Consider the following 23,897-nt stretch of genomic DNA (forward strand, 5'->3'; position numbering starts at 1 on the left):
CACAGCTCCCTCCCAGAGGTGCAGGTCCCATCTGTATTCTCTTGTCTCTGTTTTTTCTTTTTTCTTTTGCCCTACCCAGGTACATCGGGAGTTTCTTGGCTTTTGGGAACTCAGAGGTCTTCTTCCAGCTTTCAGTAGGTATTCTGTAGGAGTTGTTCCACATGTAGATGTATTTTTGATGTATTTGTGGGGAGGAAGGTGATCTCCACATCTTACTTCTCTGCCATCTTGAAGGTTTCTCCAAATTATGTATAATATTTAAATGACTATTTAAATGACATATAATGATTTATATCATACATAAGTCAAGTTGCTTGGTACTCCCAGATATAAATTACAATGTCCAGACTTGGTCCCACTTGCTTTCAAAGCCATTCCTCTGTCACTCTCTGCTAAACTGCCTCCCTGTAATTCCCTGAGACTTTGGACAAATAATAGTAAAGACCATGAACTCAATCCACATCATTTCAACTGAGCACTTGAAAAAAGTGATAATTAATTCTTCCTGATTCATAAATTCAACAATTCCATGCCTTTATTTCAATATTCATTTTGCGCTACTAGCCTTTTCTTTCTTACGTTACCCATTATACAGGACCTGTTGAAAGATCAGTGTATTAATTAGTCATATTGTCTCTTAAAACAGTATTATTTTAACTAAAATAAATTATAAAAACTCTGAATTCAGTATAAAGTAATTAAGTAAAGAAAACAAGATTTTTGTAGTAAATCAAACTTTAATGGTACTATCTAACCTTGATATGGGGGGGACATGAAAAGTATCATTTTGGATCAAAGATACGTAGTTTGAAATAGTGCACCTACATCATATCTAGTTTGCATGAATAACAGGAAGCTGTAAAAGTCTTCCAGCGCTAATTACACAATCTAAAAGTAGGTTTAAAACCTTACATTCATTTTCTGAATAATTCAGAGTTAATTTCCATCACTGAAAATCACCTAATTTACAGTAAACTAATTTCCCATTAATGCTAGGACTGCTTATGTCACTAAAACCTCAATTTATTTTTCATTTTTCATACATATACATTAGCTTCTCTCTTTCCTCAGTCTCACAGGTTATCAATTATCCAAAAATGTATTTTTTCTGAGAGATCACTGGGGTCTAGAATAGCTTTTAATATTTGGTTCTGGTCTTCACTGTTCCTAACACAGAGGCACATGGGAATCATATACCTAGGTCTTTTCACTTTTGAGATACTGAAAATACCTTTATTATTCTTCAACATTCTTCAGCATCTTTTGACATTAGAATTGATTTTTTCTAAGCAGATATAAGTATCTCACAGACCTGTAAAGCTGAGACTTGACTTCTTTAGAACATGATTATACCAGCTTCTGGACAGGCTGGAGAAGGAGAGTTACTTTCTCTCCCACCTAAGAAGATTAGCCATCATGTGCTTTAACATCTAGCACCTCATCTTCCATGTCTTTACTGTAATTTTTATTATTTTTCTTCAACTATATAATTCCTAGTTTCCTCATCTATATACATAAAATAAGTATTTCAGAGCAGTGTTACGAATTGAATGAGACAAATAAATTTTCTAACAGAGTAGCTAGTATATAATTGTATTTGTTATTAAATCCCAGATATACTCTTAATATTTATGAATCAGAAACTGTCCAAGAGGGACTTCCCTTGTGGCACAGTGGTTAAGACTCTGTGCTCCCAGAGGCAGGGGCCCTGGGTTCCATCCCTGGTCAGGGAACTAGATCCCACATGCATGCTGCAACTAAGAGTTTGCATGCCACAATTAATGAGCCTGCCTACTGCAACTTGAGACTCTGTGCAACAAAAGAAAGAAAGAAAGAAAAAGAAACTTTCCAAGAATAGTGAAATGGTTTCATTTATGTTTGATGAAATAGTGCATGTGTTCAATAAATATTAGCTATCATTCCTATTTTGTACACGGTCTCAAAGAAATTTATGCTGGTCAAATGATATCAAAAATAAAGATGAGTGCATAAAAGTACAGAGGTAGTGCAAAGTAACTGATAGAGCTAAAGAAAGAAAGATAATATAGAAGACAACAAATTTCCATTACAGAAACTAACTTTAATTAGAAGCAACAAAAAGATGAGACAAAAGCTGACTGGTAACAAAATCAGTAATCTGACAGAAAACTGTATAAATCAAAATACAGAAAAAGGTAAATAAAAACTGATTTGAAAGAAGCTGAAAGATATGATATGGGAAAGAAACAAAAGAGAAAAAGGAGTGCTGTCCCTGAAGAAGAAATGATTACAAATATAAGAAAATTTATACTGAAGAAATATTAAAAGAAAACACTCTTGAAAGGAAGACTGAATTAAACATTCATAGGGAACACTCAATTATACTTTTTAAAAAGATACACATATTAATAACAATTCTAAAGAACTGATATTGCTCATCTGCATAGGGAAAGAAAATAAAATCACCTTCATAGGTGGATTACCCATGAAGTAAAATGCTAGCTTCAGAGTTCTCAAAAATAACATTCAATGTCAGAACACATTAAGATCTGTAGATTATAATTCTTTATTTTATTTTATTATATCTTATCAAAGGACCATACTCAGAACTTCTAAGAAGAGTAGAGAAAGCCAATGAGACAAATTGTGCTCATCTACTATAAAGCAAGAGCCAAGAGTTTTCTGTTAGAATCACTGATTGGTAGACTAACCAGCCCAGTTTTGGAGGTGTGAAAGGGGGTGGCAGATCAGAGAAGTTAACAACAGGAGAATTTAATCTTATATTGGAGATAATTGTTCAAAGCAAAATCCTGGAGGAAAAACATCAACTAAACCAAAGTTTTTGGTTTGAAAGTTCAATGGACCAAATCAAGTCCACAAGTGCTTAGCAAGATTGAAAGGATCAATAGAGTGAAATACCTCTGATTTTAGCTCCTTTCTGAAGCCTTTAAAATGCCAGAGGATTTTTTACTCAATTTGTATCCTCATTCATACAGTAATCAAATGAAAATGTTCTCAAGAATTAAAGAACTCAGGCGATATCACTTCCATGAATGCCTCCAATAAAACAAACAAACCGATATATAACAACTCAAACAAACCAAGTAAAACAAAGAACTGATTGATTACAGTATCTGCACAAACAAAAGATGATTCAAAAACAACCAGAAACACAACTTCCAAAACACTTGTTACTTCTTCTATGGAATTTACTTAGTGATAATGGATTAATAATTCAGATCCTCCATTTTGGGGGGTGGTTTTTGAGATCATATAACATTAGGAGATAGAAAAGTTGGCATACTGCAGCCTGTAGGCCAAATCTAGCTTGTCATCTGAATTTTTTTTCCCTGAGCTACTCAGTTCATGGTGGTAAAATTTAGATTGTTTTACACAGAGGTCATCCAGGTTTGTGAAAAAGCAAAGAGCTTTATTTTGTCCATGTCAAGTTAAGGATGCCTAGGAAAGAACAACATGAGAAGTTAAGTGGATAGTTGGATATATGAGTCTGAAATTCAGGGGAGAAGCCATTGTTGTTTTTAAACAACTAGTGGTTCTTTAATTAACACATCTTATTTTTCAGAATGTGACCCATATGTGTTATCACTTCAGATTTTAAAGTGCTTTGCTTTTGTGAAGTTTTCATTTAAATTCAGTGTTTCCTTATTTGATAAAGTTAAAATTGTTTATGAACCCAGCAGTTTGATTTGACGTATTTAACAATAGCAACAGATAATAATTTCTGCGTGATTTTATCATTTAGTTTTAGAGAAATTCATTTTAATTGTGACACAGAACAGGTACATTTTAAAATAAAAAGCAGGAAATATCCACCCATCATTACTAAATAGATCACTTTATGAGATTATAAACTTTATGATATAGACATTAATCAAATTACCTTTAGAAATTTTGTGTCAAAAGTATTTTTCTAGCTATTTATTTTCTACAATAGACTTTTTAGATTAATTAATAACATTGTTTATCAAACTTGTGGGTCAAGAAAATTTTTAATTTTTAAAAATTTGAAGGCATAGAATAACTTTTTATATGGATTATGTTTATCACTATTTACCATATAAAAATTAAAATTTATAAAATATTTACATATTACTTTAACAAATAATAGTAATACAATTATTACATGTTAATATAAATAATGTATATATATGCAAATTATTATATTTCCCAATACAAATATTCATGAACAGAGTGACATCACTTTACATTTTCACATCGTCTGGCTTAATAGCAAACAATCGGATTATCAAATCTATTCCACTTTAACTTTGAAATGTCACAAGTCATGCAGAACCTCTAGAAAACCTTATTTTTTCTCTTGAGATAATGAGTGTGAATAATGTCTCAGTATCATTATGCAAATAGTTTTGAGTTTGAGGTACTCTATAAGTCTCTACTTCTGAGACCTCAGATTTATAACAGTACACCATTCTCTTTTTGCTATTTTTCTTTATTTTTCTTTCCTCATTTTAATCTTTTTAAAATGTATTTCTGCTTTCAATCTCTAACATGCTTGAAGTGGTCCAATAACCTTTGGGTCAACACCCTAAACCTTTTCCATGGACATTGTCAGAAGTGACTTCAAAGTGGAGATTCATCATCTGTGGTTGTTGACATCAAGGACATTTTGGGGGTCACCCAGGAACTTGCCTCATGGAGAATACTTTTAGGAAGGATGCTGACTTTTACTGCATGCGTGCGTGTGTGTGTGTGTTTGTGTTTTGCCTAAATTCTAAATAACTGGATGTTGCCAACTAGGAGCTGCTCATACATTTATTATAATAATTTAATGTTGTAAACTGCATTCAAGAATGAAGGAAGATTTTCAACTGCATGCATAGAGGCTTCATGAACAATGAAATATTTGTAGTAATTATTTCAGAACCATCTCTCTCTCATTCTGTCTCCATCACCATTAATTCCCACCTTTCATAAAAGTTATGAATAAGAGAATTTCAAAAGCAAATAAGAAATGTACTAAGCTGAGAATTGCTTTAGAAATGCAATACTTGAGGCTACATGGAAGGAATCGAGATACACAAATACAGTCAGTTTGACAAAAATGCTCTTTTTGAAACCACAATTTTTTTTCCCACATGATTGATATATTAGTGAAAACTCTGAATGCAATGGGAATCCTGTGCTTGATTATGCATGATTTAACTGGTGAGAAATAAGTAGGTGAAGACAGAAAATTGCACTCAGCTGAACCAAACTGTGTAGGAAAATAAAAATGCACACAACTCAAACGTCTACCAGCTACTTCAGTTCACTGTATGTGTTATCCTATAAGGTTTGTTTTACTATGCTTTCACGTTTGTGAATATATATATATATATATATTCCATATATATATAGTTTTGTTTTTGTTTTAAATCACCAAGAAGTGGGGAAGTAGCGAGCAACTGGAAGTGCAGTTTATTTTATAAGGGCACAAAAGGAAAGAAAAAATCATCTGAAGATATTTTGCTGTGCAATTTACAGGAATTTGTACAGAGCTGTGGTGTGTGCATAGGTGTGTCTGTATGCAGGTGCTATGTATGTTTTTCTTATATAAACACATTCAAATGTTTTTTAACATACTAATAGATGACATTCTCATGTGAGAAGCATTTTTATGTTTGCTTTCCACCATTTCAGTGGCTACAGACAGAAGAAATGAACTGTCATTTCCTGAAGTAACAGGAGCTTTACTCCTTTCCTGCTGACTGACCCAAAGTTGACTACCATCTTATGATATTGTGGTTCTGACTAGTGCTCTATACATATGATAAAACCAAAATAACTATTTTTGTTTGAAAAGAAGTGAAAAATTTGTACTTTTCCATAGTTTTTGCTAATATTTCCACCTGGTTTCATGAAAAAAAAAAAAAAGGAAATCAGTGAGCTGTCAGTAAAGAGAGATGAGGGGAGTGAACTTTCTTGACTTAAGTCTCCTGGCTATTGCATTTGCCCATTGCCCTCTCAGTTTGAACATATCACAGGAATATCGGATTGCCTGACACACATAATAATTAACTCATATTGGTTATTCTAATGTTGATCATCTCTTTTTCTGCAAATGAAAATGCTCTCCAACTACTCGCAACAAAGAAAGAGGGAAAAAATGAAGGTGAGTTAGTAAACTGGGAAAACGAGTAATCGTAATCGACATGACTGATTTTCAACCCATTTCTGTTCTTTTAACATTATTCCACACTACACACAGTACAACTCAACTCTGAAAGAAAGCCCTGCATTCATGAGTTCAATACTGTAACATTTAATTTCTCATTCTTTTCTCAGTTTACTTGTTTTTGTTTTACTTGTTTCCTTCTTCCGATCACGAATCTCACTGTCTCTCTTTTGCCCATTGCCAGGTGCACGGTAATTAAAAATGCTTATTTGTCAAATGAAGTACTGGACAGTTGCATTGCTTATCCCCTGTCCTTAGCATGGAAGTCCAATTATTATTACTATTTTTTAAATAATTATAACTCCTGAATTTCACATTCTGTTTTCTGTGTAACCAGGATGTTCTTTCTGGCCAGGCATACCATAGAACTTTCCGTAAGTAATGGAAACTACAGGTAACAAACACTGGCACCTACTTTAGCTCTTCTCAATTATCAAGGTAATTTGATTGAGCCCAATTAATTTTGATAATACCAAACAATGAAAAATATCAACCGTATTCTTATTTGAACCTGCTCTTGTGCACTTTCCAAAGTAAATATTAAATTTCCCTAAAAGTCATTTCAGTAGTTGCAGGTCATAAGTTAGCTGGCTGTAGGTTAAAATTAATAAATGTTTAAAGGCATCATGGATGAAATAATGGATAATACCAACTTGAACTTTAAAGTTTGAAAATGAAATTCAGAAAATGTAGAGACTACTGCTAATATAAATCTTCCACATTGGGCTAAGTTTTGCAGTTATCCTTTACTTTAGTCATTTTCTTTCTAGCCATGTAATTTATTTAATCACCCAAGTAAGCTGAACTTGGACTTTAATTATTTTTCAATTTTAGTTTGAGCCTTTATAGAAAAGAGGGTTTAATGATAGCACAAGATAAAACTGAAATGGTATAAAAATCCCAGGCAAAAGAATACGGTACTTTAGTCACTTTTCACATGTGTTTCCAGGATATAATAAGATGTAGTGAAGGACAGCTTGATATGAAAACACTCAGATAACTGAAGATTATTCCTTATAGAGAATGGAAACTTTCTCAAATGCTTTTGTATGTCACCAGAGTTAGTGACACTGCTGTGTGTGTCACATTTGTTAAGAAAAAAATAGATTTAAATGCCCAAATATCACTCTGGGGCAAAAACATAACTGTTCTTTTGTCTAATACAGAGACTATTTTTCTTAATTTTTAAAAAATGTTTCAGTAAGGCAGAACTTTTAATAACATAATGATGATCATGCCATATAAGGTAAATGATTGCAATCTCACTATGCAAGAATACTCAGTATAATTATTTTGGAACCAAATTCAGAAATCAAACAGATGCTCTACAAAGCTATGCCTATATCCATATGTAATTCATTTTCCTCCTCCTATTAAGAAAAGACATACTTAAAGTTTGACTCAGCAAGTCAACACTGGCAAAGCCTGGTCAGTATATTTCATTCTAATTGTTTTACCTTTACAGTGGATACTTTTTTTTTTTTTCTCCTATTGCCACTTTGGCAGGTCATTTGTCTCATCGGTCACTTAAGCAAAACTGTGCTTGTTAAGCAATCATCAGAGTAAAGTCAATACTAAGCATTATGCTCCCTGCTCTGTAAAAGGGAGAGTGGATAGGATAGAGCTTATCTACGCAAAACTTGGTGATGTTTTGACCTTATCTCTAAAGGTTTTTCAGGGCAAGACAAGTTGCCTAAGAGTTGCGTGGTACTAGATTTCCACTCTCCTTGTCTTTATTTATGCTTCTTGACTCTCCACTATTTGTCGTCCACTCACATTTATCGTGCATTCTCAGGTGCCTGACATTGAAACAAGTGGTTTGAGATTTACAGTTTTTATTTGCTCCTTGCCCTTAAAAGGCAGTTTAATGGAACGAACAAACACAGGCAAACAGATTACACTGCTAGGTTCATATGCTTAGACTAAGAAGTAAATAAACAAGAAAACATTTACAAACTAGGGATGAGGACTGACTGAGACTTTTCGGTAAGTCTGAACAAGCCGGGCGCCAATATATAGGTAGGGCTTTGGCATGAGATAAGTGCTCATTGCCCCAGAAACAAGTAAACTGTTTCAAACGTGGACCCACAGAGTAGACCTGAACACATAAGAAGATATATTTTAGGCAGAATAGACAATTCATTCACAGTTAATCTAGCAGGAAAACAAACAAAAAACTAAAAAAATTAAATAACCAACCTCATAAAGATTAAAAAGATTTAAGTTAAATTATATATAAGGTATAGTAACATCAGATATCTCAAAATCAAGAAGTACATCAAATACTGCTATTCTCATTTCAAATATCCATATGTAAAATTTAAGTACATCTCATTAACATATATAAAAATCCCTGATGTGAGTAGAAAGTTAGAAGCAAGGAGAGTACTGGTACTCAATTTTTCTTTAGACATCTGGATGGTTTTGAACTCATCTGATGCTATCCCCCCATCTTCTCTAATTTGCTATTCCTTAACCTCTGTCACTTCACTGTTTATGAAACAATCAAATATCATTATTACCATTATTTTGAATTTAAGTGACACAAAACATATACACATAAATACTTATAAGTAAATACATAAAAATATATAGCTTCTGAAAGTAGAATTACATAGAAATTTGATTTGAATCATATTTAAATCCATGGTCTCAAGGCAGACAGATTTGAAATTACAGGTTAAATCCACCACCACCAAGTTGTATTATCTTGGAAAAATTGTTCAACTTTTCTAAACCTCCATTATCTCACCTGTAAAATAGTAATTTTTAGAATACCTTTCTCTTATGGTTGTTTTGAGGACTGAATGTATTGATTTCAATAAATGAGACAAGAACAGTGTTTGACACATAGTAAACCCTCACCGTAGTCAGTTTGGGCTGCTATAACAAAAATACCATAAACTGAGTAACTTATAAATGATTTACATAAATGTATTTCTCATAGTTCTGGAGGCTGCAAAGTCCAAGATCAATGTGTGGGCAGTTTTGGTATCTGGTGAGAGCTCGTTTCCTAGATGTCCATCTTTTCACTTTAACCTCATATGGCAGATCCCTCAAGGGATCCCTCTGGGGTCTCTTTTATAAGGGCACTAACACCTTCATGAGGGCTCTGTTCTCATAAACTAATGACTTCCTAAAAGCCACCTTCTAAAACCATCACATTGGTAATTAGTTTTCAACAAACAAAGCTGGGGGGGGGTGGACACAAATATTCAGTCTGCAACAACTCTCAATAAATTTTAGCAATTTGTGATATTATCATTATTTTTAAATTTGCTCATTACTTTTATATATTATTTAATAAATTCTGTTATTTATCATGATATCAACTATATACGATATGTTACCATGTATCAACAACTTTCTTCCATGATAGTATCTGATGTACAGTAGGACTGGAAAAAGAAGTAAGTAGCACTATTGTCATGGCAGGTTGTAGGTTTGAAGAATAAATCCTTGAGTGTCTAAAATTGGCACTTTATCTTACTTCTTCATTTGATACAAGGTACCCTGACTGCTCATGGTATATCTACTTGTCTGATGCCTTCCCTAGTGCCCAGAAAATTTACCCATGAACTGTCATAGGCTCTTTAATCTTCGTGTTGCCACTAAGACCATCCAACTTCTGCTACTTCCTAATCTACTCTAATCTACTGTGGGAATTCTTTCTTTCCATTCCAATAATCCTAAAGTCAGACTCACAGAGTAGGTGACTCTACACTATGTTTGCTTATATCCCTCACATAGTCATTTTGGATTATTAAAATAATATAACTATATTCTGAGTGGCTTATATACAGAAATTTAATTTTCACAGCTCTGGAGGCTGAAAGTCCAAGATTAGAGCGCCAGCATGGTCAGGTTCTAATGAAAGCCCTCTTCTGGGTTGCAGACAGCTGACTTCTCCTTGTATCCTCACATAGCAGAAAAAGCTAGCTAGCTCTCTGGCCTTTTCTTGTAAGGGTATTAATACTATTCATGAAAGCTCCACCTTCGTGACCTAACTCATTTCCCAAAGGTCCCACCTCCAAATACTGTCACATTAGGTTTAGGGTTTCAACATATGAATTTGGGGGGGGGGTGGACACCAATTCTGCAGCTCACTGCAGCTTCCAAGGCACTTCCCAAAACAATGCTGCAGTATAGATACTACATGGTGATATTTCCTTATAACCTGTAATTGTATGAATATATCCATATTTATTTCCTATTACAAACAATTCTCCAATGAATAGCCAAGAACACATTTCCTAGGAGTGGTTTAGGTAAAATGCAGATGTTCAAATTTTCAGTTTTACTAAGCATTGGCAAATTGATTTCTAGTCATAATATTTTCATTTCCAATTTCAATGTAAACTATATCAGGTTTTAACAATCTCAGAGTAGTTTCTAAGTAAATTCCAATTAAAATAAGGTAAAATAATTTTGTGAATAAAAAAAGATAATGTAGGTATGGTGGGTGAATTAATGCAAGGTGTTTAATGTCAGGTTTATAAATTTAGATTTTGCTGCTAGGTTTCTGACTTATATGATATAAATATAAAACATATAAAAGTGAGAGACATATTGTCTTGTAAAGTTGATGTACAATGAAAATGAAAAAGACAGATGTAAGAGTTTATTAACTCATATGTAGTAGCAAAAATCCAGACAGGAAATTAAAATAAGCTGGACAAATCGGTCTGTGCAAATGGACATGTGTTGAATAGGAAGGTTCTAGCTGATGATGGTGAAAGTGATATTGATATTGAAGACTGACATTTATCAATATCTACCACATGCAAATGATGTTAGTCGGTTTTATACAGTGCTTTATTTCTAGTATCTTATTACTTCAGATAAGGAAACTGAGACTCAGATATGCAAGAAAAAGAAAAGAAGGAATAAAATAGTTTTCTAGAATAAGGTCTATATGGTATCAGATAAATACTCTTGCCATTGACAGGGATGAAGATTTGGAGAAGAGGTTCAAGTCTGGATACACTGAATTCAGTTTCTGAGAGGATATGTTTTGTTAGTTATCAGAACATCTATTCAATTTCACATTGAATGAGTTCCCTTAAAGGATTTAGATATACCTATTCAGTTTTCAGCATTCTTATTGGAGCTGAAGTAAAATCATATTTACTTTAAGAAAGATTATACTCAGTTCAGTGTTTCTTATCAAAATACTAACAACAATCTAACTAGAAAATTGAGTGAAGAAAAAAAATGAAGCAACAGCAGATGGATAAAAATCAAAAAAAGTATTTAATATTTAAATATATAGAATTATGCCCTTAAAAAGAAATCACAGTTAATGCATTTTAGATGCACTTATATTTATAATTCACAGTCTTGATTTCAATGCAAAAAGCTGACTTTCAGAAAATAGATTCTCACTATATATTATGTCTGTAATTGGTACTATTCTTTCTACACTGTTAACTTTTTAAAGCCAAAATGTTATTTTCTAGGATCATTAATAATACAACATACCAAATTGTACTGTTAAATTCACTTAGCATGAAGAATTCACTAAAAACTGCAAACTGAGGTAATATTCTAAAGCTTCTTTTCCTTTCCATACCTGATATATATAATCTCAAAGGTTCATCTATTAATTCAGCCATCCATTTCTTTTGCTAATGATTCTTGGCACAGAAACTGTCACTTGAACAATATTTCTACTTAAAAATATGTAAACATACACAATTTTTTAGTGTTTGACTCATTTTTAATTTCTACACACACTTGCATTTTCTAGGCATTCTCAACCTGAACACCCTAAGATTTGCTGATCCTCAGATGGATGCTGCACTTTCGTTCTATCATTCAAATTAATGATTTTTTACTACATAAAAATTAATTTAATATAATTCCATTTTTTTCATTCTTTCTTTCAACATACTTATTGAGCCTATGCTTTATGCTATACACCTTCTTGGGCGGTGAAAATATAAAAATTAATAACACTATTTGCTTAGTGAGCTAAACGTTTACTAGGACAGACACTCAAACCATGAATTATGATACAATGTCAAATTTTGAATCAGAGATAAACACAAAGTGAAATGGATACACAGTGGAGGAGAGAATTGAGTCTTCTGTAGAAGGAGTAAGAGTAAAGTTTAAAGCAAGATTCAATCTGAGATAGCAGAATCACAACTTTGTGTCATTCCTTCTCTTTCCAGTGTCTACCCTGCTGCCTCAGACATGTGGTCTCAGATCAGGTCCCAACACATTCTCCCCACAAATGAATCATATGTGCAAGATATGATCTCTTTGTCACCTGTAGAGTGAGAAGCATGAGGAATGTAGATTGAAAGCACCAAGATGCCATAATAAATGAAGGTTGACTGTACCAGCCACTACAAGATATTAAGTAAGTAATGGGGAAGACTTGTGAAAATTGCTTGGAAACCTGATTGTAAAAATATATTATCAATAGAAAATTCATATGAAAGAGGAAATAAATATCAGTGGTTAATGTCTTGTAAGCAATAAGACATGAGACAGACATTTTTGAATGAGGCAGTGGGGTGAGGTGTTATCAGGAACCACGGTAGACAACCATAGTCATGAATCTTAAGCCCAGGATGATGTAGAAAAGGAAAAATGCCCTCTTGAAACTGTAAGACACTTTATTCTGAAGTCATTAGTGGCTGCTAAACATACATAAGGATTTTTGTTATGTAACATATCTTATTTTTATCATATAAGATTACTAAATAAATAGGAAGTTTGAAGTGAAGAGGAACTGAAATATGTACCACATTTAAGGGATAAATTTATTTGCTGTTTCTTAGCAAATGAATGATAAATAGCAAATAATTGCATCATCGGTTTTCTGTTATTTTAACACCTTTTAATAAATAAAAAATTATTTTCTTGTTTTTTGTTTTGTTTTGTAGATTTTATTGAAAGGAAATAGAAGATGGTTAAGAAGTCAAAGAGATGCTTGTGTGAGCCTTCTTCTTGATATTATAAGATATATATCTTATAATATATATGATATATATATATCTCCTTGATATTGTAAGAGCATGCAGAAGAATGCAAAATACATTTAAAACAAATTTGTGTTTCATTTCCATTATTTTATTTCTATTCAAGGAGAGTTGATTTGTAGATTTTAGAGAGAGAATCATGTAAAAGAGATGTTCCTGCAGAAAAATGTATAAAACCTTTGGCTATATCTGGTAGAAACTGATATACTGTAAAACAAGAGGTCCAGACTGAGAATCAGGAGTCTTGGGTTTGATCTAGATACAGTCACTAGTTACATTACTTACATTCAGTTATCATAATTGGAAAAGTAAGAATTCTGAATTAAATCAGTTTTTTTTTTTTTTTTTAAGTAAATGCTGTGGTTTCAGAGTTTACAATCTGAGGGCTATTTGCATCCTGAAAGTGTTTCAGAAGACAGAAAAGGGTCTGAGAAACACAGGAATACATCTCAACTAATTGAGTTCAGAAACCAAAACATGCTGCAGGGTATAAATTTTGGGTAATTTGCCTTCCTGGTGCCCAAAAAATAGCACCATATAGATGGTTTCTGAGTCCTGCCTACTTATTAAGTTCACTCCTAAGATGAAGCAAATAGCAAAAGCAGTTACTGGAAGTTGGAAGTCATTTTCAGGAATGTATTTAATAGAAATCACTCAAGTTCAATTTAGTAATGCAATTATTATTGTATAAAACCTCCTTATTAGTAAAGAGCCAAAAATTTTTCCCATTATGACACAAAGGAAAATTAAATACTAAGATTTTATTACAAAGTATTTTATAGTGAAAAAAATGACACAGGAATGTATGGAGAATAATGTTTCCAACAACTGTGAAACAACCATCCAGTATTAACTCATAACGTTTCCATTATCTCTCTTCAACTATTAACAGATCAATCTTTACAGGTAAAATTTATGTCCACTTTGCTTGAATCTCTCAAACTTTTATATTCTTTTCTTACCAGAAACAATTACTATCAATAATTTTACATATAGCTATTCAGTCTTTATTTTTATATTTAATTATAAAATGCCTCTAAGTAGATTCAGGCACAAATGGACATTTGGTATATGACATAGTAAGTCTTATACATTAGAAGGAGAAAAACAGACTCTACATTAAATCACAATGGGACAACGATCCTACTGTTGGGATCCTACTGTCTAACAGTCATAAATTCAAACTGCATTTTAATTGTGTATTTGAAAAACAAAGTTTTAAAACTATTTAAAATAAAAGTAAAAATTAAATAATATAGCTTATTTCTGCATTTGTATTTGCAAAGAAGTTATTAGACAATTTATGAAAAGCAAAACTCAACACAAATATTGATAACTGTGGTCACTTGAGAATTTAAAACTCAATATAGTTTTCTACATCGGTTTTATTAAAAAAAAACACATCTACTGAAAAGAAATAATAGAAAGTCATGTAACAGTGTATCCTTTGAATATTAATAATATCTTTACATAGAAAAAAGCTTCTCCTTTTTCATTATGTAGTAGAAAGAACTATATAGAATTGGTGAAATTCCTTAATCTCTCAGTTCTAGCTTCCTCGTTACCAAAGTAAGTCTAATAACATCAATTTCACCAATTCTTGTGAGGATTAAGTGAGATAACATGTGCATAGTGCTCCATATATCTTGGTTGTCTCACCCAGATGGGTGCAAAGCACTGTTAAGAGCTGTAACTTCTATCACTAAAAGTTTCTGGAACTATCGATACATATTTGCTGCTTCTCCTCTGGAGGAGGCTGGGCTCCTAGTTAAAAATCAATGTGTAGTTTTTCAGGCCTGACTAGGCAATTACAAAAAGTCCTTTCCTGGCAGGCCCCAATGGGGGAAAGCTGCCCTCCCCACAGTGACCTGGTGAACAGCTAATGCCTTGCAGTCTTTGAAGGAAGTTGTGGTCTAGGACTCAGAACCCCCCCTCTCCCCCACCTCCTCCCCACCAGTCACAGTGGTGCTCTTCACAAATCTGCATTCCTAGCCCAACGGCCTTCACTCCTAAATCTCTTTATCTGAGGTCCACTTTAGGTGCCTTGCCTTCGCCAAAAGCTCCTGGGGTTGGGGGAGGGGAAAAGGGAATGAGAGAAAACCCTGTTTCTAGTTCTAGTCCTACTCCCCTGCCTTCTCTCAACTCAGGGTCCTGGCTGTAAAACTGCCACAGCCTTTTATTTGGGGCTCCCTCAACAGTGAGACAACCTCATGTCTGTGTTGATTTACCGGACTCTCCACTGGAGCCCTGTCCCTTGGGAGAAAATGGAACACAGGGAGCAACTGCTTTCTCTAGTTTAGGCTTTCTTTTTTTTTTTTTTTGCGGTACGCGGGCCTCTCACTGTTGTGGCCTCTCCCGTTGCGGAGCACAGGCTCCGGACGCGCAGGCTCAGCGGCCATGGCTCACGGGCCCAGCCGCTCCGCGGCATGTGGGATCTTCCCGGACCGGAGCACGAACCCGTGTCCCCTGCATCGGCAGGCAGACTCTCAACCACTGTGCCACCAGGGAAGCCCCTGGTTTAGACTTTCTTACACTCTCAGAGTAAGGGATTAAAGGGTTAACTTGGAGATTTTTATGTTCTCCTTATTTTTCTGCCTCTCACCTCAGAACTCATGAAGTTATTAAAAACCTAATTTTTCTTTCTATAATAAACCTTAGAACCATATTGTCAGGCTATGGAAATGAACATTCCGATAATACTAATTTTATAACAATAGCAGAGAAAACATTCCAGGAACAAGAAGAAGTCTCTCTCCCTCTCATTCCTCATTTATCCATAATTTATCAATCATCTATCTATTTACCTACCATCTAACTATCTCTATCTATATCTATCCACATACACATATAATTATATAATTATTGATATTTTCCTTTAATTTATAACCTTATCTGTTCCTTCTGAAATTTCAAAATTTCTGTAAAGAATTTGTTACCATATTCTTAACCTTAACCTTTACTGTTTATAACACTAACACATATACTATATGTGTGTCTGTGTGTGTGTTTATACTTGGAAAGAAAACTTATGAAATTTGGAATCAGAAAAGTTTGATGTAAATCTCATATCACCTGTCTTACTTTACAAGGTTTTCATAGCCTCTCTAAGCTAGTTTCCTTATCTGAAAAATTGGAACAATGTAACCTTCTTTGAATAATTAAAGAATTAAATGAGAAAATGCAATCACAAAGTGCAACACCATGTAGGTTTAAGGTGTTCTTTTCATGTTACATCTTATATCCAAACATGTATCTCTTATAAAACAAAGAATTACATGAGTGTCATGAACATTTTCTGTAACATTTTATCTCCTTGTAAATTACTTCATATCATCAACTCTGGATATCCTAAAGGTTTGGCCATAATCATGAATCCACTACTGTGTTAAGGCTGAAACACTCAGTAGAGCAAGAGTTCAAAAAAGGCAAGTTACCGGATTGCTCCAAACTTTGGTCAAATCACAGAGGGCTACAACCAATGATCTGTTTGAGACATCAATATTAATGAATAAAATAGGTAAGCCGACATGTATAGACGACTACCAGATTAAGTAACTGCGCACATGGTTCTCAAACTATGTGCCAAGGCACCCTAGGACGTCACAGAAGAGTCACAGGCTATTTTAAATTTTTGAGAGAATCACAGTGATATTTTTTGAAACTATGCATATTACAGTGTTTAAGTTACCTAATGTCTTTCAGTTATAATTTTGTTTTTTGCCCACGAGACATGTGAAAAAATTACCGAAACACTAAGGTGCTCTGAATCAAGAAAGTTTGACATGAAAATTATCATAAAAATACCGTTTATTCAGGGATGCAAAGCTTTGGAGTAGTCTGGGCAAGGTTACTATTTTACACACAACTCAAATTATTTTTTTCTTATTTCCTTACCTTTTTTTCTGACTCATCCTCTACTCCCCTAGTTCCTTACATTTTCCTTAATCGTGTGATACAGGTCACACCAGTTGTCTGTAGTTTTTCAGATTAAAATGCCATCATTATAGACAGTAGTGTTATAGTATAATTTTTTTACAGACCTTAACTCCACTTGGTCAGATTCATCCTGTGATAATAGGTTTATCTGCTCTCGGGATATTTAAAAACATGAAAACCAGTCTAAAACTATGCCTTTTTCTTTTTGTTTTTTCTTTATCTCACCCCATTGAGGTCTAATTCTCTCTCATCAAAATCTGCATGTCTTTTCCAGTTTCTTTTAAATGTAACTTTTTTGTGCCGTCCTCTCCTTTATCATAGATCAGTGCTCCCACTCTCAAATTCCAACTTCAACTCAGTATTTCCTCTCAAAAAGTTCTCTCTTTACATATATATTTTCTAAAGATAGACTTTATCTTATAAAATGTCATTCTGTAATATTTTCATCTGTATTTCTTATTGCATTTATTTTTCTCATATATTATGTGGCTACTAATTATGATCATAAAGAAAAATAATGATAACCGTTGTAATATTTCTTCACAATAAATTACAGAAAACAGCCCAATCACTTTTCTAAATTATCTTTTTAACCAAGCTCAATCAGTACATGCAAAAGAAATCTCTCTTAAATTCTGTAGCTATTGTATCTGTTCAATTTTTAAAAATTTTTAACATATTTTCTAGCCACATACCTACTTTGTGATTTGTTTTCCCCTCTACTAGTTGTAATAGATGGTCACTGTGTAGTTTCCTAAATGTCATATTCTAGTATTTCTTCAAACAAAATCTCTATTTATTTGCAAATGGAAATTAGATGAAGGATTTAGCCATTTAATAGCACCTTGTTCTATGTAACTGTCTAAACTATGAGGGGCCAACATTGATTTTTTTGGGATTTCAGTATCCTTGAATGATCTCAAATGCACTATTTAGAATTACTCTTAAAATTCTAAGGACACAAGTAACATGTGCTCTCTTGTCGCCAAAGAAATAAGATCACAGCCACACATCCCTTGTTAGCTTATCCATGTCTATTTATCATCTTGATCCATCCCCAGCTTGCTCTCAGCTCATTGTACACCAGGCACCCAGTATTAGACACATATATCTAAAATAATTTTCTTGCTTCTTGTTAAAAAATGCATCACTGTAAATGCTTACTCAGAAAATGTGAGGTGGGGCCCAGGATTCTTCAATGAGGTATTTCAGACACATTCTGAAGGGCACTCAATTATCTACAGTATCCAGCTCTTCCACTAATAATGTTCCCAGAGTTCTCTACGCCAGGTAGACAAAGTCTAAGTAGTCCACCAATAAAGAGTAAACCAATCACCACAGAACAGATAGAGCAAATACAGTGAAGAACAAACGTAGAGCAAATACAGTGAAGGAAAACATGGTATGACTTTTCGAAACTAACATGGTAGAGAAAAAAGTGGCCTCCTCATGTTTATTCTGTTCTTTCTTATGTACACTTAATTTCTGGTCTCATGTTTTCAATGAGCTATCAAGACAACAAGACAAAATTAATTCCAATTATGGAAAAACTAGGACTGTTTACTTTCATAATGTAATTCTCAATCAACTGAACTTATTATCCAAAATGTAGTAAATAAAATCATGAATGTGGTAGAAATTTTTAACTGTATTTAATAGTATTATAATTACTATTGTCAATTGCCATCCATGTAACTTTTTGTTATTGTTTACTTCAGGGGACTACTCATAAAAGGAACCTGAGCTGCATTAAAATTTTTGTGTTTATTAACTAATGCTTTAAACACATTGAAGAATAGCAACCTATTTACCTTATACTCTACTTTATTATCCATGTTTAGATACAACTCTGCAGTAACTGAGATGCCACTCTTGCCACTACAAGCTGATAGTAACAGCATTACAATTTAAGAGAATAATATAAGCATATAAACATAAAACATATCACTAATAGCATCTAACACTCATCCTTAACAATAATATTAATATTACCGCTAATAATCCAGAGAAGGCTAAAGGTGAAAGAGAGGCATATTTGCACATTTAGGACAAGATACTTATATCCTCTAAGTTCCTATTGGTTTAATAGAAATCCACCAATGCTTGATATCTGAACTAATTATTTTTCATACATCTCCAAATTGATTAGCAACATTTGGAAGGGATAATGTTAAGCATTTAAAGATATGACAATGGAATTCCTGAAGAGAGTTCTTCCTTTCATAAGAATGGATAAGGGTGACTGTTTTATTACACAACAGTTTTGTAACACATCTCTTACCTACTTATACAAGGAAATGAAAAGAAAAGAGCAAATCTAATAATATCTTTTTAAACACTGACGAAATAAATTATTTTCCTTGAGATAAAACTCACAGAATTTATGAAGTTTGCTTAAGAGAACAGAATCAACTAACAGTACAATAAGAACAGTAATACATAAAACAAACTTTCTGTTAGCTACAAAACTGCTAACTCATGTTTGATTTCTTAGAGATTTATACATTTCAAAGAAATGTTTTGCCTTATAAGATACAATCAAATGTATTTTCACTGAAAAAGTAACAAGTTTATACCACACATACTGTGAAGACATATAGAAAGGCTTAATAATTTAAGGCAAATTACACATTAATTCTACTCTATTTTATTCCATGAATTAAAATCAACATATGGTTTTGTCTTAAACTGTGAAGGTTCTGTGTATTTCTATATTTCCTTTTCTTTTCAGCTGGAATTTTAATGAATTCGAATAAGCCAAGTGTGGGGAGACAAAGCAGTTTAAAATCTCTGGAAGTTTCATAATTAAAGGCTGTTTTTATATATCATTAACTCTTCTGTGGCCACTGCCAATTGCTCAGAAGGGAGATTGTGGCAGAGCAAGAGTCTTGAGAACCCTTGTTTGTGGCAGAAGTATACAGTGCCAGCCAGACTGTTAAGGGAAGAGCATGAGAGTCTGAAGAAAGCTGTCTGAGATCCAAACCCTGCATAAATACAGGTCTTAGTGGAACTGCACTAAGCAATTTCTTAAAAATGGCAAGGAACTATTTCTTATCTAATATGATAAAAAGGGGAGGCACTCCCAATGAGAAAGGAATATATTTCTCACCTGAGACACCTATTCTTTTTTTTCTTAGAATGTTTCTAAGAAAATGACCTGGATACTGGATGGGTAGTTCTTCAGAGTCTGTCAACTATTCTAGGAAGAAACATGAAAAAGAGGGTAGTACTGGGAAAATAAGAAAACGTACATGCAGTTCAAACTTATCTTTTAGTAGTAACAAACTTTACCGCAAAGAGGAAGAAAATTAGTAGTCTCTTATTGAATTTGCACTCCAGTTCTTATATTTGAGCCCCCAGTTTATCAGTGGAGTATAGGATAAATTATATTAACTATCTGACGTCACTGAGCTATCAGACTTTGGAAAGTGCTTTAATTCTGCGAGATACAGTCTTGTATGCACAATATAGATAAATTACTTTTTTCAGATGGATAGTAGATACAAATTTGCAAATATACACATTTCTCAGAGAATAAATTGTAAATATATAGCTGTTAGATTTCTTTATGCCTGAATGGACTTTGCAAGTCCCTCTTGGAAATTATTTTCTTAGTCTGGAAGCCCCACCATTAGTCTAAAAGAAATGCTGATTCACTACCGTTTGTAGTTTCAATTAAAAGCACCAGATGATAGGAGTAACTTTATAGGAGCACCTCTATACATGTAACAGACCAATTAGCTAAATTTCTAATAGTTTTTAATGTAGATTGTCATATAAATAATGGGAAATACACCAAAGTTCAAGCCATGAAACAGTGATTCTTAAAGCTTTGGAGGTATATATTTCAACCTACTGCTAATGGGAATCTCGCAAACCAAAGCCACAAAATTGATGGGCAGGGATCAAGCACTTAAAAGCTGTTAGAGCACTCACCATCTAATGCTAAGACTCTCTTGCTAGGATAAGTTGGTCACAGAGCAGGTTAGTTTCACACTAGGTCACCTGCCAACCTCACGAAAATGTCTGTGCAAGGAGGTACACTGCAAAATCCCACAAAACCGCCATCCAGCAGCACATCCCTCTTAGGTATTCATTTGGCTCCAAGAGGCCCAAGGCTTAGCTAAAGAAATGGAATCCTCAAGTTTCAAAGAACTGAGTGCACCACTTTCTGTGCACTTTCAGAACTGTGGTGTGGAAGCTGCAGGTATCTACAGAAATGACAAAGTCTTACTAAAATAACCTAGAATTACAGTAGCCACTATGGGAATGTTCCAATTAGACAAGATTGTTCATTTAAGAAGTATACTTAAAAGCAAGGGCTTCCAAATCTAACAGAATGGTATACCTATTTTAATTGGCATGCAGAAGCTGTCAAAAGGCTTCAAGATTCCAAAACAGCTTCATTGAATGATTCATTGTAAAAGGCTAATAAAAAATTAAAGACCCAGGAGGTACCCAAAACAAAAGACTATAAAACTTACATGACTACTCCTACTCTCCTCTATTCTCTAAGGTACCTAGCCAGGTGTGTCTAGCCAGGAGTGATTAAGGGAGTTTTATAGGTACTAAAATATTTTATATTTATTAAATGCTTACAAATATATTATGTAAGAAAGTCTTAATAACCTCAAAGGTATAGATCAGGGCCGACATTTATACTAGATTTCATGTGTTAACTCTTTTTATCTCATTAGCAAGTTTTTACATAAAGTTTTAAAACTCACATCGCTAATACTTTTTCTTTAAAAATAAAATTCACAACTTATATAGCAAAATACTTCACTAACATAAAAGTGAGATAAATTTATATTGTTTTTCAACCTCTTTTAATTTGTTTTTAATTTAATGTTTTATGAAAACTTTCTTGTGTTAGTACATACAGATTTTACAGAAAATTTCTACTTTTCTGATCTTTATCCCACACCTAATCTTCTAAGAGAATAATTTGTAGTGATTTTGAACAGTTTATTCCCTATACCATATCCAGTGTCAACAAGATGGTGTATTCAGTGACTCTAAGACTTATTTCTTATATATTTCTTTCTCTAAAATAGAACATCCAGGGGACTTCCCTGGCAGTGCAGTAGTTAAGACTTCGCCTTCCAATGCAGGGGGTGCAGGTTCAATCCCTGGTCGGGAAGTTAAGATCCCACATGACTTGCGGCCAAAAAACCAAAACATAAAACAGAAGCAATATTGTAACAAATTCAATAAAGACTTTAAAAATAGTCCACAAGAAAAAAAAAATAGAACATCCATATTTTTCTCAGACCATCTTGGCATGGTTTTGTTTATTTGTTCTTTAATCTGCTGCTTTGATTTTCAAACTGTAACAAATGTGTGTGACAGAAAAGTATATTTTGAAACATTAACAATTATCCTTCTCCAGTATTTAGTTTCCATTGTTGATCTCCATTAGGCTATTCTGAGCTTCCTTTTTCAGAGAAATGATGTGACAAGATATTAAAGAGGGAAAAATCAGGTGTAGCCTGGATTTTGCTCTTCAGAGGTCTAGATTCTTTCAGAACAACAACAAAAAACTTTTTAAAAAGATGTGGAAAGGTAAATGATCAATAAGAGCAAGGCCTCCCAGTGTGCTCTCCTCTCTCTCACCATCCTCTCCACATCTGACGGGAGAAGGGACGATTCAGAGGAGTAGTAGGTTGGGGAAGGGGACAGAGATGACATGTAGATATGCAACCTTAGAGAGATGGTGGTTTCCTGCACCACATCCTGACCTCAGTGATCACAGTAAATCCCATGTCCTCCAGAGGACGAGGGGCAACTGAAAAGCTATCAGATTAAAAAAGCAATGCAATGGAGAGCAAAGCTATGCTGGCCCTAAAAGAGAGCCCTAAGGAAACTGGGAATAGTGATTTTAGGCAAATTAAGATTTCAATACTCCAGTAAAATGAGGACTTGAAATAGTAATGACATTTTTTTAAAAGACAAAGATTATGCTTCTCATTCTCTAGGCTTTAGGACTAATGTTTTCCTTATTATACAAGTAAATTAATCTGTTTCGTCTAAGTGAACTTGAATTCAACTGTTATTTGTATCATTTATTTAAGTCTATTTTTCTCCTGTTAATCTGTCTTGTGTCAATTTTATTACTAGTCCAGCCACAAGAACTCAAGAGAGGTAGAATGAAAATTTCTTCTTCCCCAACAATCAAAGTTACTGATACTTTCTTCATCCTGAAAGATAGTAGTGCATTCACTGGTTAATAACTTAGATTAGGAGCCAGCCTGTAGGCTCGAATCTTAGCACCACCAGTTACCAGCTGGGTACGTTTGAACAAGTTACTTAAACAAGCTGTTCCTAATTTTCCTTATCCACGCAAGGAGGATATTAGTAGTGCCTACCTTATAGAGTTGCAGTACTAAATATATTATTTAATGCGTATCAAGTGTTTAGAACAGTGTACTGTCTGACAAATATTAAATGCCCAATAACCATTAGCTATTAGACTGATCATTCTACTAGGTCTTACCTGGCTTCTACCTCTGGGGAATTCATAAAAATGACTGTGAGGAAGCAAATTCAATCTGGCCCTTGCCTCATGGCTGCCTCTTAAAACAGAGAAAAGTATTCCTTTCTCAACATAGAAAGTGTGTTTAAAAGAGAAGCTTCAAAGCACAAAAAAGGAAAAATTTCTTCTAGGTTCCAATCTACCCCAGTTTTATTTCCCTACTACAGTTAAAACTAAACTCCATCTAGAAAACCATTATCCCATCCATTTTAAATTTCAGGCAATAGGTAGAAAGGAATTCCCATCAAACCAATCCACG

At 33.7% G+C, this 23,897-nt stretch overlaps 1 pseudogene; it reads left to right on the top strand.

Moving 5' to 3' along the window:
• The window catches only part of LOC111174916 (ubiquitin-conjugating enzyme E2 J2 pseudogene), a 57,518-nt pseudogene that overhangs the window by 33,299 nt on the left and 322 nt on the right, over positions 1 to 23,897 (top strand).

This window comes from Delphinapterus leucas, chromosome 4 (genome assembly GCF_059928025.1).
Source record: "Delphinapterus leucas isolate spDelLeu-1000000601 "Yukka" chromosome 4, BTC_Dleu_Yukka2, whole genome shotgun sequence".
NCBI lineage: Eukaryota > Metazoa > Chordata > Mammalia > Artiodactyla > Monodontidae > Delphinapterus > Delphinapterus leucas.